This window comes from Sesamum indicum, linkage group LG9 (assembly GCF_026168435.1).
Source record: "Sesamum indicum cultivar Baizhima isolate 11 linkage group LG9, ASM2616843v1, whole genome shotgun sequence".
Classification (NCBI taxonomy): Eukaryota; Viridiplantae; Streptophyta; class Magnoliopsida; order Lamiales; family Pedaliaceae; genus Sesamum; species Sesamum indicum.
In genome coordinates this window covers 9,700,399-9,714,763 of record NC_142665.1, presented here as the reverse complement: position 1 = coordinate 9,714,763, position 14,365 = coordinate 9,700,399, and the positions used below count along the sequence as shown (strand labels likewise).

General features: G+C 39.0%; 1 non-coding gene across 1 annotated transcript; it reads right to left on the bottom strand.

Moving 5' to 3' along the window:
* Positions 1-3,717: 3,717 nt before the first annotated feature.
* Positions 3,718-14,304, bottom strand: LOC105171194 (uncharacterized). The gene is made up of 3 exons (XR_016067208.1): positions 14,198-14,304; positions 4,309-4,373; positions 3,718-4,191 (listed from the first exon to the last, which is right to left on the bottom strand). It is a non-coding gene; the product is annotated as an uncharacterized LOC105171194 (transcript).
* Positions 14,305-14,365: the final 61 nt, after the last annotated feature.

Below are 14,365 nucleotides of genomic sequence, written 5' to 3'. Positions count from 1 at the left end.
AAGGATATTGTGTGTAGCCTTAGTACCTTTGGTCTTAATGCATCACATATTTCTGTAGAAACTAGGCATAAAAGGCTAGGCCACTTATCTCACAATGTATTGATACACACTGGTCTAGTCAACAATGAAAAAGAACATGTTACATGTTGTGAAATTTGCCCACAGGCAAAACTACAGAGACAACATTTTCCTTTAAGCATTTCTTTCTCTAAAGAATGTTTTCATCTTTTACATATTGATCTATGGGGTCCCTATAATGAGTATTCAATATCTAAATGCACTCATATGTTAACTATTGTGGATGATTTTAGTAGATCTACATGGACATACCTTATGCATTATAAGCCACAAGCTCTAGAATTGCTAAAGAATTTTCATAAGATGATTCTTACACAATTTAATAAAAGAATCAAAACGATTAGAAGTGATAATGGACCTAAATTTTTAAGTGAACAATGCCAAAAAAATTTTTAGGAAGAAGGAATAATACACCAAATTACTTGTACTTACACCCCACAACAAAATGGTGTAGTTTGAAGAAAGCATAAACACCTATTACAAGTGGCAAGATGTCTAATGTTTCAAGCCAATTTACCCAAGATGTTCTAGACAGAAACTATTTTAACATCCACCTTTTTAATAAATAGAACACCTACTCCTATATTAGAATGGAGAACTCCTTATGAAGTTCTTTTCAATAAACCTGTTGATTATTCATTATTCAGAACTTTTGGATGCATGTGCTTTGCTGCTAATAATCAACCTCACAAGTGTAAGTTTGATGTAAGAGGTATAACATGTGTTTTCCTTGGATATGCTCCTAATCAAAAGGGATATAAAGTCTATGATCTTAATAAAAGGACTATGATAGAGTCTAGAGATGTTATTTTCAATGAGAATGTTTTTCCTTTTGCTAACTATTCTACTGATCCTATTAGTTGTTCTTTGCCTAACATACTATCTGATGATAATTTAAGCTATCATGAGAACCATCAACAAGAATCAAACATAAATGAAACTGATAATGATATTAATACTAATGAAATACAAGATAATGAGACTGACCATTTACCTGTTCCCAGAAGATTAAATAGACACACTAACAGACCTGTTAGATTCAATGATTATGTATGCACTCATGCACAGACTAAAACTGATATACCTGCTGTTTTGTGTTCTCCTTACCTACATAAATGCTTTCTTACTGCTGCTAATAACCCTAGAGAGCCTAAAAATTTTAGTGAGGCCATTAAGACAAGAGAATGGGTTGATGCTATGGATAATGAGATTAAGGCCTTAGAAGATAATCAAACATGGGAAATTACTGCACTTCCCAAAGGAAAAAGGGCTATAGGTTGTAAATGGGTATACAAGTTGAAACTTAAACAAGATGGGACTATAGATAGATACAAAGCTAGGCTTGTAGCCAAGGGATACAACCAAATAGAAGGGGTAGACTATCTAGATAGTTTTTCACCCGTAGCTAAAGCAGTAACAATTACAACCCTACTTGCTGTAGCTGCAAAATGTCATTGGCACTTACACCAACTAGATATTTATAATCCATTCTTGCATGGATTTTTGAATGAAGAAATCCATATGTCACCACCTGAGGGCTATTGTGTGCCTAAGGATCATGTTTGTAGATTAAAGAAATCTTTGTATGATCTTAAGCAAGCCTCTAGGCAATGGAATCAAGAATTCACTTTACAATTAGAAAATTATGGCTTCAATCAATCCAAACTTGATCATTGCCTATTTACTAAAGAAACTGAAAAAGGTTTCTTTTGTCTACTAGTTTATGTAGATGATGTTTTGTTAGCAGGACCTTGTGAAAACACTATCTCTGAAATCAAAAATTACCTGCATAATCTGTTTACTATAAAAGATCTGGGAGAGGCCAGATTTTTCCTTGGTGTTGAAATCTGCAGGTCAAACATGGGCATTGTCTTGTCCCAAACAAAATATATTAAGGATATAATTGATGATGTTGGGCTATCAGAAGTTAAGGCAACTAGTACACCTCTACCTATGGGAATAAAACTCAGCAGCTCAGAAGAGGAACAGCTGAAAAATCCTGAAAGTTTCAGGAGACTTGTGAAAAGATTGCTGTATTTGGGATTTACCAGACCGAATATTTTTCATGGGACACAACAACTAAGCCAATACATGCAATTCCCATATAAATCACACTGGAATGCAGCACTTCATTTGGTTAGATATCTCAAAGGAACTATGAACAGAAGACTGCAACTCAACACAGATGACAACTTTGAACTTAAGGCATTCTGCGATGCAAATTGGGCAAGTTGCAAGGACTCAAGAAAATCACTCACTGGATATTGTATATTTTTGGGAGGATCACTAATCTCCTGGAAAACCAAAAAGCAAACAACCGTATCAAGATCGGCAGCTGGAGCAGAATATAGGAGTATGGGGACAACCACATGTGAGCTGTTTTGGATCTTTAACTTGCTGCAGGATTTTAAAATCATCCCTCCTACACCTATCAAGTTTTATTTTAAAATCAGGTTGCATTATATATCACGGCTAACCCGGTTTTCCATGAAAAAACCAAGCATATTGAGATTGATTGTCACTTGGTAAGAGAAAAATACAAACAGGGATTCATTAATCCTGTGCATATTTCCTCCAAGGTACAGTCGCCAGATGTGTTTACTAAAACTTTACCAGGGCCAAGATTCATATTTCTTATTTCCAAGTTGAATCTTGTTAATATATCAACAAGTTTCACTTGAGGAGGGCATGTTAAAATACATCAAGCAGATGATAGCAATGCTGCAGAGTTTGAGTTTCTTCTTCAACGAACAGCAGGCCTGCAGAAGGTGATGAAGAAACGTGAAAGAGGCTTCCCGCTTTTATTAGCAGTTTTATGCGATTTATAAGTTTCAGCAGTAGAATAGAAGTCGCAAGTGCTATTTCATTCTGAACACTTTTATTAGTAAACTAGCACGGTAGTTATAGGCAGTTGGCACCTAAAATTCTATATATACATTTGTATCCAGCTTCTTTCACAAGAATCCAGAAAACAGAGCTATAACATTCTGCAGAAATTCGTATAGATTGCTTCAAGATTTCAAACTTCTACATTTGATAATGATTTCTACACCCTTCTCTATTTCTTATATTCCAATTCTTACAAGCTTTGAAGTAACAAATTCGAAAAAATTCTAGTTTTGAAATCGAAGAACAACATTTGGAGCTTCAAATTACAAATTCAGAACTATCCAAAAATTTATACCTAGGTCTAGATGAAATCGGCAACTTTCAATTTGGACCTCTCCAGCAAAAAATCTCCAACCAGTGGAAGATTAGGTTAGGGCAAATACTATAATTTGGGGCCAAACCTTTTGTTGTCGCCTTAAATTTGAAAAACAAGGACTAAATTATCATTTTGCAACCAAAATGACATGGAACCATCAAACTAAACGAAATATAAAATTAGTGAGCTCTTCTTAGTACAAGTAAGCAAACACCATACAATTAACACTGCGCTTTTTAATCATTTATTTAGTAAAGGATTGTCCTATAAGTAAATGAAGCCTATAAGTTGAAGTCAAATAGAAGTAATACGAAGAATCATGTCTTTCATAAGTGAATCAAGTAGGCCAAATGAAGCACTCATATGCTACTATTAAAAAAAACGTCAAATTTTTCCTCTAATAAAAAATACTTAATGACAACATGCTAGGCACGTGACCTACATCGTTAAATTATAAATGGAGAAGTGCATGAAGACCAAAAGTGTCAATTTTTATAAGTTATGGTAATAAAAATGCTAATCCCGTAATGAATGGGACCAAAAGTGGCATGAGTCTGACTTATGAGATTAAAACTATTATTTCCCCCTGAAAATATATTGTCGACTATTATGAGCTTAAACTGACTTAATGAACTCCCACAACCCAATGCCATACACATAACAAACAAATTTGAACTCTACCAAATCAGCTTTTGTTGACAAGACTTTGAACTCATCCTCTGTCCTTTCCTTTCCTTCCAACATAGTCAACATAATTGTGTTCAATGCAGAGGCATACTTTGCATGAGCACTAGTTTGGAGGCTATTTGGAAGGACATCACCATTGCCTTTTCCTTGTCTGACAATGCCTCGTAGCAGTTCTTCAACAACTTATTGCATTTCTCATCATCCCAGTTGTGCAGAATAAACTATTAGAAAATTATAAAAACACCAAATTATTTTACTTTATACTCTTTAAGCTTTATTAAAAGACATAAAAATAATAAATCATATATAAACTATATATGGCGCACATATATATATACCTTGAGTAAGATGGCATCTCCTCTTGGTACTTCAACAAACATATCCCCTCTAATGTGCTCTATGCCTGCATCAAAACTTCATTTATAGCATTTTTCAAGAAGAAAGCATGACATACATTCGTCCCTCCAATACACTGACTGATAAAGGTAGAATTACCAAAAGATAGAAATACCCCTCATTAAGGGTAAAAGAGGTATTACAACTCAAAGTATGTCTTGAAACCTAAAAACCCAAAGTTGGAAATCTGCATGTGAGATCTACGACTGGGTTTGTGGAAACATATCCGGTGTGTGATCTAGACGCTAGAATAACGATAGTCCTCCGATTGGAAGGCTGGGAGCCCAGGATTATGACACGTATCCTTACCAATGTCCAATGTCAACATTATAAATACTAGATGTCTGATTCGAGGGAATTTTTTGAGCATTCGATTACTTTACCAATTATTGCAGTACACATATTTATTTCGATCTCCTATTGACTTGGGTGACGGAGAGTTTTCGTTGGGGACGAACCCGACTAGTCCAAGTTTTATTCTTTGATCCTCAGGTCCTATTAAAGGTTCGCTTGGCGACATGACTCAATTGAGATCGCTAAGCAGGGTCATATTATTTAGGCCGATCAATTTGGCACCGTCTAGGGGAAATACCCCTGAGGATATAAAGAAGAACATGGAAGGGAACTCGAAAGGAAATTTGCTACGCATGGAGACAACTTTAGTAGCCATGGAACCAACTATCCAGTTAACGAGACTAGAATTACAGCAAATGATGGAAGCAGGACGAAACGCTATCGTGGTCTATGAACTCAGAAGGACAACGCCTATTGAAAAAAGAAGCTACAAAAAGAAACAACATGGAACGGTGTTAAAAGAGACGAGTAAACGAGAAATTGGAAAAAATCGAGCAACGTCAAAGGTCGGGTCAAGCAGTCGAGACACAAACCAATTGAGGGGACCACCAAGCAGATCGCGATATTAGGAAAGAAGATAGACGAACTCAAACGGAGGGGGGAGATAGTATCGCACCACAAAAACTCGCCTTTCAGCAACAAGATATTAACAGAAATCGTAAACCCAAATTTCAAGAATGCCAGACCTCCCTAAGTATGATGGAACCAAACACCCACAGGAGCATTTGGCAGCTTTCGATCTGGTAATGAATCTTTATGGGCAATCAGGTCCTATTAATGCAAAATTTTTATTACCACTTTCACAAGTAAAGCACAAGAATGGTTCACCAATCTTCTCATCGGCAACATAGAATCGTATGAACAATTGGTGCAGAAATTCACATTCTGCTTTGTGAGTAAAAGAAAACAAAAAAGGTCCGCAACCCATTTATTCACCATAAGACAGCAGGAAACTAAGACACTAAAGAATTTTATGGGAAGATTTAATAATGAAACCTTGGAGGTACAAGATCTGAGGATTGATATGATGGTTAGCATCCTCATCCATGGTTTAAAAAAAGGACCATTTGCATCTGCTCTAGCAAGGGACCCCCCTACAGATGTGGAACAACTTATGGGCCTAGCACAGCAATATATAGATGAAAAAGAGATGAACGCCATGAAGGATGGGGAGTGGAGATTTAGCTCGGACCGCGGGAGAGATCACGACCGACAGAGGAAGGAAGGAGACAAGCAACCAAAATAGGACAGAAATAGAGAACCCCCCTACTAGCTAAAATACCACAAATATACGCCGCTAAACATGACACGAGCAAAAAACCTGATGATGGTAGAGAAAAATGATGTTCTGTAGTGGCCACGGCATACAAGATTCACCCCTGCAAAAAAATATTCGAACAAGTACTGTCGGTTTCATCGAGAGAAGGACCATGACACAGAAGAATGTTATCAACTAAAGGACGAAATAGAACGACTAGTACGTTAAGGATACTTCAAAAACCAAGTTCCGCGAGGTCGTGATGGAGGAGGTCGCAGAAGTAGGTCTAGAAGCCATGAAAGAAGACAAGAGAGAGGAGACGAAGAAAAAAGAAACCCAAGATTAAGGGAAAATGCGCCTGTGAAAGGCATCATACATACTATAGCAGGAGGCTCAGAAGCAGGATATTCTAAAAGATCAAGAAAAAGGTTCAAAAGAGAAAAATTGGTCGAATAGAGGAAGACAGATCATGAACATTACTACAGAATAGGAGATCGTGTTTGGAGCTCAAGATGCTAGAGAAAGAATCGGAACAGACAACGACCCCATGGTCGTCAAGATGGACATCGCCAATTTCACTGTCCATAAGGTACTGGTGGATAATGGGAGCTATGCTGACATTATCCTCCTAGAGGTATTGAGAAAGATGGGTTTAGATGGAGCAAAACTGGAACCTGTGAGAACACCCCTTGTCGGGTTCGGCGGAAGCGAGGTCGAGTGGTTGGGTACAATAGAATTACCAGTATCCATCGGAAGCGAACCAAAGCCAAAAACACTTATGTTTCTACCTATCATTTGAAAATGAAGTTCCTAACACAGAATGGGGTGGGAGAGGTGGATGCGATCAAGTGGAGGCTAAGAGATGCTATAGCATGTCCCTGAAAAAGTGAGATATGGCTGAAAAAAAGAGGAAATTTGAAGGTTTGAGCAAGGATGGATGGGAAAAAGGAATGAACGAAAGAATAGAGCCCATAGATGAACACAAAGCGATAGAGCTGGTACAAGGAGATCTTTCAAAAATAACCAGAACTAGGTCAAGAATGGCAGAAGGATTAGAAACCATGATAATTGCATTTCTTCGGAGCAACGCAGATATGTTCGGCTGGAACCCATCAGATTTCAAAGAAATAAGTCTGAAGGTAATAGTCCATCGATTGAATGCCGATCCTACGATGCGACCAGTACAACAAAAGTAGAGATCGTTTGGGGTCGAGAAGAATTGCATCATCGAAGAAGAAGTCAATAAATTATTGAAAGTAGGGTACGTCTCTGAAATCCAATACACAAACTGGTTATCAAATGTTGTGGTAGTACTGAAGGCATCTGGCAAATGGAGAATGTGCATAGATTTTACGGATTTAAACAAAGCATGTCCAAAGGACCTGTATCCTCTACCAAGGATCGATCAACTGGTGGACTCAATAGCAGGATATGAACTTTTTTCCATGATGAACGCATACCAAGGGTACCATAAAATTTTCATGGCAACAGAAGATCAAGATAAAACATCTATCATAACATAAAAAGGTATTTATTGTTACAATGTAATGCCTTTTGGACTAAAAAATACAGGTGCACGTACCAAAGACTGGTGAATAGGATGTTTACACCCCAAATAGGAAAAACCATGGAGGTTTACGTAGATGACATGCTCGTAAAGAGCCAGCGGTCGGAAAGTCATCTTACACACCGGGAAGCAGCCTTCGCAATCATGAGAACATATGGAAATGAAGCTTAACCCAAGCAAATGTACGTTCGGGGTTAGCGGAGGAAAATTTTTAGGCTACATGGTCAGCAATCGAGGAATAGAAGCCAATCCAAAAAAGATAGAACTAATTCTAAAGCTGAAATCGCCAACCTCAATAAAAGAAGTCCAGAAACTTACTGGTAAGATCGCATCGCTCAATCGCTTTATTTCTAAGTCAGCAGATCGAAATTTGCATTTCTTTAAAATATTAAGGAAAGCAAAGGAGTTTAAACGGACGGAGGAGTGCGAGCTAGTATTCCAGAACCTAAAAAATTACTTGAGGTCACCGCCTCTTTTAGTAATCCAAAGGAAGGAGATATATTATTTCTTTATCTAGCTCTGTCAGATAATGTAGTTAGCTTAGTATTCGTAAGGGAAGATAAAAAAATCCAAAACCCGGTATATGATGTAAGTAAGATGCTGCAAGGAGTAGAAAAGAGATGCACTATAATCGAAAGGTTTGTGTTGGCTTTAGTAGTAATAGCTCAAAACTGCGACCTTATTTCCATTCGCACAAAGTTGTGGTGCTATCCAATCAGCCATTAAAAAGTATATTATCGCGATCCGAAGCTTCAGGAATACTGATAAAATGGGCAGTTGAATTAGGCGAGTATGATATCGATTATCAAATCAGAACTGCTAAAAAGGCAGAAATTCTAGCAGATTTCGTAATGGAATTGGCAAATGAACCAAGTACTTGGATGTTACAAGTAGATGGATCTTCAAATGCCAGTAATGGAGGAGCAAGAATACTGATTCAAGGACCAGGAGACGTAGAGATTGAGGTCGTGGCTAGACTGTCCTTCTCCACAACCAACAATGAAGCAGAGTATGAGGCTTTGGTTCTGGGTCTAGAATTAGCTTACAAAGCTGGAGCAATTCTAGAATTGGCTTACAAAGCTGGAGTAAAAAACTTAGAAATGTTTACCGATTCAAAACTAGTAGCAGTGCAGATCGATGGATGTATAAATCCAAAGAGAAATCTATGATTTCATATCGAAAGAAGGCTAAGTCGTTAATGCAACGTTTTGGCAAATGTTCCATCCAACAAGTCCCAAGGTGCGAAAATGATCAGGCCAACTCCTTGTCAAAATTTGGAGCACTCCTATCAGGTATCAAGGATCGAAAATCACTATTATAATAAGAGACCGACCAGCGATCCCTGAAACTATGGAAGTTAACACTGTGGAATCACCTTGCCCTTGAAAAGATGAGATTATAGACTACTTTAAAGAAGGGACCCTACCTGACAATCCCATACGAGTTAGAAGGTTGAAATCTAAAGCACCCAGGCTCACGCTGTTTGAACCTCACCTTTACAAGAGAACCATAGAAGGACCATTGTTCAACTGTCTAGACGACGACCAGGCCAAGTATGTTATGAAAGAAATTCATGAAGGAAGCTTTGGTAACCATTCAGGAGCCAGGTCGCTAGCATAAAAAATATCAAAGCAAGGATTCTTTTGGCCGACAATGATAAATGATGCGAAGGAATTTGTTCGGAAGTGTGAAATTTGCCAGAAATATGCCTCGCAATACATCGGCAGCACCAATGAAACCAATCCAGATCGCGTGTCCTTTCGACCAATTGGGGATCGATATTCTAGGCCCTTTCCCTCCTGCTCGAGCTTAGAAGAAGTTTATAGTGGTTGAGGTCGAATATTTCTCCAAATGGGTGGAAGCTGAAGCCCTAATTGGAATATCTGAAAGAGAAATGATAAACTTTATTTGGAAAAATATAATCTGCATGTTTGGGATACCAAGAATACTAATATCAGATAATGGTACTCAATTTCAAGGAAAACAGATTACTTTACTGCCTGGCTAAAAGAATTGAAGGTTCAGCAGAATCTCACAGTTGTAGGTCATCCGCAAGCAAATGGGTAGACAGAGGTGACGAACAGAACCATTCTACAACATTTGAAATCTAGGTGCAGTCAAAAGGATTGTGGGATGAAGAGCTACCTGGTGTATTATGGGCCTACCGAACGACCCCACGATCTACTACAAGTGAAACCCCATTTTGTTTAATTTATGATTTTGAAGCTATAATTCCTGCAGAAATAAGCGAGAAATCTCAAAGGATAGAAAATTACAACCCAGGGACCAACAAAGAAGAACGGTCTTTTGGTCTCACTATGGTGGAAGAAAAGAAGTACGCTGCATTCGCTAAAATACTCCACATAAATTCTTGATATTGAAGAATTACAATAAGAGATTGCGACCCAGGGAACTGCAAGTGGGCGGCCTCGTCCTAAAGAAAGTGGAAGTTTCTAAACATGTGGAAAAATTGGATCCAAGATGGGAAGGACCATATAATGTGGTCGAAATAAAGAAAAGAGGAACGTAGAGGCTCCAAGACGCAAATGGACAAAACCTTCCACGACGATGGAACATCCAAAACTTTAGAAACTTTTATGCATACATCTGCCTGAAAAACGCCCAAATAACACATACAATCTGAGAAAGATCATTTTTCTGTTATGCTTATGTGCCTGAAAAAGGCGACCTACATAAAAATTCTCTTGTATCTGTGATAAGATAAGTCCGTTTATTGTATCTGTGAAAGATCAAAAAACGAATCTGCGAAAGATTTGTTCTACCCCATTTTATGATAGACTTACTCGCATATACGATCGATGTATCTGTAAAAGATTCTATCTTTTAAATCACATGCAGCTAAAAATTGAATCTGAGAAAGGTCGCCAAAATCACAGGTCTGAGAAAGACATTAAGATCAACGATTCAGGAAGATCGCACATCTGTTCGAATAGACATAGCAAAAATTAATGTTTACAAAAGAGAAACATTTCGATCGATCAAGAGGGAGCATCAATTATCTTCTATTGCATCAAGGAGAATTGTGAAACCATCTTCAACGGCCGGAGGAACTTCTTCATCAGCAAAGGGTTGTAAGTTGGCATCACCGCCAGGATCTAGTCGCGATACATCAAAATCGGATGCGAACCCATTCAAAGTCGTTACCTAGCCCTTGCATCTATCAAAACCTTGCATCACATAATCCGCAGCTTTGATCTCTAAGGCCGATTCAAAGGCGGGCTCTTTTAGAAAATTGCGAGCACCTTGAAGACGAGTATCTCGAATTCGGGTCGCAAATTCTTCAGAGTTAAGAAACTCTTCGTGACCTTCTATAGTGCCCACGATTTTCCCAGCAGCATGTCCCGCCTCGAACTTGGTCTCCTTACCTGCTGCCATGGCTTTAGCTACTTCAGAAGCCATCTTTTCCACCAACTCTTTATTACGGGCCTCCAAAGTTGCTCGCTGCTTCTCCAGGTCGTCTTCAGGAGCAGAGATTTCTGTTATCTTGCCCCGAAGCTCACGATTTCTGTGTTCAGCCATTATTTGATTTCTCCGAAAACCTAAACACTTGAGGGATAGACCTCGAAAAAAGTTGGCAGCCTAAGGAAGATATTAGTCAGCAGGGACATTGGATCGAGATCGAACAAATGTGTAGAAAGAGTGTTACCCGTATTAAAGAATGCGCACAATGCTCCTCAATGCAAGTGAACCAGGTCTGCAAGAGGGCAACTTGATTGCATGGAAGACAAGTCGCATTATACAGCTCCCATGAATCTTGCCCTAATTGAGTCTTGAAAACTATGCTACTAGAAGATACCTTCCAATCAAGGACCAGTTTTTCACCCTTCAGCTAAGCAAATAAGTGATTCGGACTACGCAAATCTTCGCGAGCCTACCTCCAGCATTCAGCAACCTCGTTGAGAAGTTCAGTATTCCTCTCATCCTCTCTAGCTTCTTCAGATTGTTGCTCGATCCCAACAGATCGAGATCTAACTTGTCTATCTGACCTCATGGGACTCTTACTGTGATCCCTACGTTTTTTCTGTGCTCCCCTTGGCTTACTACCCTCTACTGGGGAATGATCTTGCAACCACGCAACGTCGGTATTTAGGGAAGGGGACTTGCTCCTACGATCAATTTGACCTTGTGATCGTGTATCCTCACTCCCCACTTCGATTGGTTCCATCTCCTTAGAATTTCCTACCTCTGGTGTAGCAGAAGATGCAGGCTCTGGTTGCATAGATGTGACAGAAGCAGGAGGTGCGACTTGAGCTGCAACCCTTATACGTTAGGTAATGCGAGATTGAATAACCATATTATCTGTGTATGAAGAAACAAGTTAGAGGTGTTTGTTAACAGTAATGAGATAAGAATAAAAGGAAGGATTCACCTAAAGAACCCCTAACTTGGAGGGGAGCTAGAGTCAGATGCACGAGCCACAGAATTTCCTCTACCATAATTTCCTTTGGATTATATCGATAAGAAGTAAGACTACTTATCTGATCTCCTTCCAGCCCCCCTCCCTCAATAACAGGTTCTGGCTTATCTACACTCCAATTAAGATTAAAAGGCCACTCGCGACCCGGAGGCGGTCGAATGAAAATATATTTTTCCTTCCAAGGGCCAACATTAGATGTAAGGGGGTCAAGGGACCTACAATATATTCGAGCTGACAGATAGAAAAAATCCCTATCTCCTAATCTTTTAGAAGTTGTGAAGGAGTATAACCACCAGAAGTTGTCGAAATTGGGCTCGAAACGATGGACTCTCATTATGATGATGAAAAGGATGATATGATGAATAGAATTTGGCGATAATTGCATAGAACACAGGTTCAAATGAGTAAGAATTTGAGCTACATAAGGGGCCCAAGGGCAGACGCAATCTAGCCTCAAAATGCTGAAGTGAGAAAGAATAGAAACCTTGAGGAGGAAGATGCATGCGATCAAATGACCTGGGTATAATAATCTCAAAGCTATTGGGGATGAAATATTTCTCCTTTATACGATGAATTTGTTGTTTTACAGTGCTAACTATACCAATCCAGGGACTATGTTCAAGCATTGATTGAAATTTTGCATAAGTATGAGTTTCATTAGGATCGGATCCCTCTACCTGGCGATCACGTCGCGGCCTATTCCTAAAAGGGCTCTTTATGGAAACTGGGGGAGCATCCATGTGAGGGGAGGAAGTAGAAGATGCAGAATTTGAACCAGTATTAGAGGATCTTGAGGAAGACATGGTACCTTGAAATGGCGAGATCGAAATCGAAGATGAAGACCAAGATCGAGAGATTGGAGGCAGCGATCTCTGGCAGATGACGAAGTCGGTAAAATTTTTTAAATAGGTCTTCTATATATATAGAGAAGAGGCGGACATGTACTTTACAAAGCCACCACTCATGAGGCGACACATGACGGTGCGTGGATCGAGATGACCATTGTCAAATGACACGTGTTGTCATGTAGACCGAGGTAATCGCCCTGCAGATTGAAATAGACCTTTCGACTCCTTTGATGTAATTCATTACACAAAAGGAGTGGGCGAGTCATGATAAGGGTAGAATTACCGAAAGATAGAAATACCCCTCATTAACGGTAAAAGAGGTATTACAACTTAAAGTATGTCTAAAAACCCGCAGCTGGAAATCCACATGTGGGATCTATATCTGGGAACGTGTAAACATATCCGCCATGTGATCCAGACACTAGAATAACGATGAATCATCCGATTGGAAGCTTGGGAGCCTAGGATTATGACACGTATCCCTACCCATGTCCAATGTCAACATTATAAATACTAGATGTCTTCAGTGAGCTAATTTTTTTAGCATTCGATTACTTTAGCAATTATTGCAGTACAAATATTTATTTCGATCTCCTATTGACTTGGGCATCGGAAGGTCTTCGTCCGGGAAGAACCCGACTCAAAGTTTTCTTCTTTGATCCTCAACTCGTATTGAAGGTTCGCTTGGGGACGTGACTCAATTCAGATCGCTAAGCAGGGTCATATTATTCAGGCGGGTCACTGACCATTGTAGGATGATGCATTTTGCACAACTTGTGGTATGGAAGGACAGTTTGCAAGAATTATAGCAAGTGCTGCACCAGTACCACCACCAACGTTCACTATTGAACCTAAACTCGCAAAACCATCATACACTTTGATGGCTTTTCTCATTAGTATTGTGGAGTGAGCTGCCATGGCATCATTGAACATTTTACTATAGTCTGGATTTGACATTATTATGTTGTAGTAAATCTTTGAAACTGCACAGTAATGACAAATAACTTTAGTCATGTCAAATTAAGATAAAATGATTTGTTGTTTGTAGCCTGCACTCCATGCAACACTCATTTTTAAGGAAAAAGAAAGTAAATTACAAAGAAGCTCTGGTTTTTCATGAAAAAAGCTAATCTTGTTTTGGGTGACATAAAGGCGAATGGTCCTGAAACTAATTTTTGGCAAGCGGTTCGTGGCTGCAACTAATTTGAAAAAAATTCGTGTAATGTGATTTTCTGAACATGAGACTTTTCCCATTTGATAAATCAATCCACATATATGAACGGAATGGAGCTCATTGCCCCAACGCTTTGGCTGAATCAATACATGACTAGATCACGAAAATTAAAAGCATATAAGTAACACATACCAGAGGTCCCTCTTAGCCCCTGGGCTCGTGAATGCCCGAAACATCGCAAATGACACCCCATTCTCATCTCCTACGAATTACTTCCCCATCGGATGGAAGGGGCTAAGATGGAGGACATATAAATACAAGTTCCTTGAGAATAGTATATTTAATAAAAGTTGACTGTTA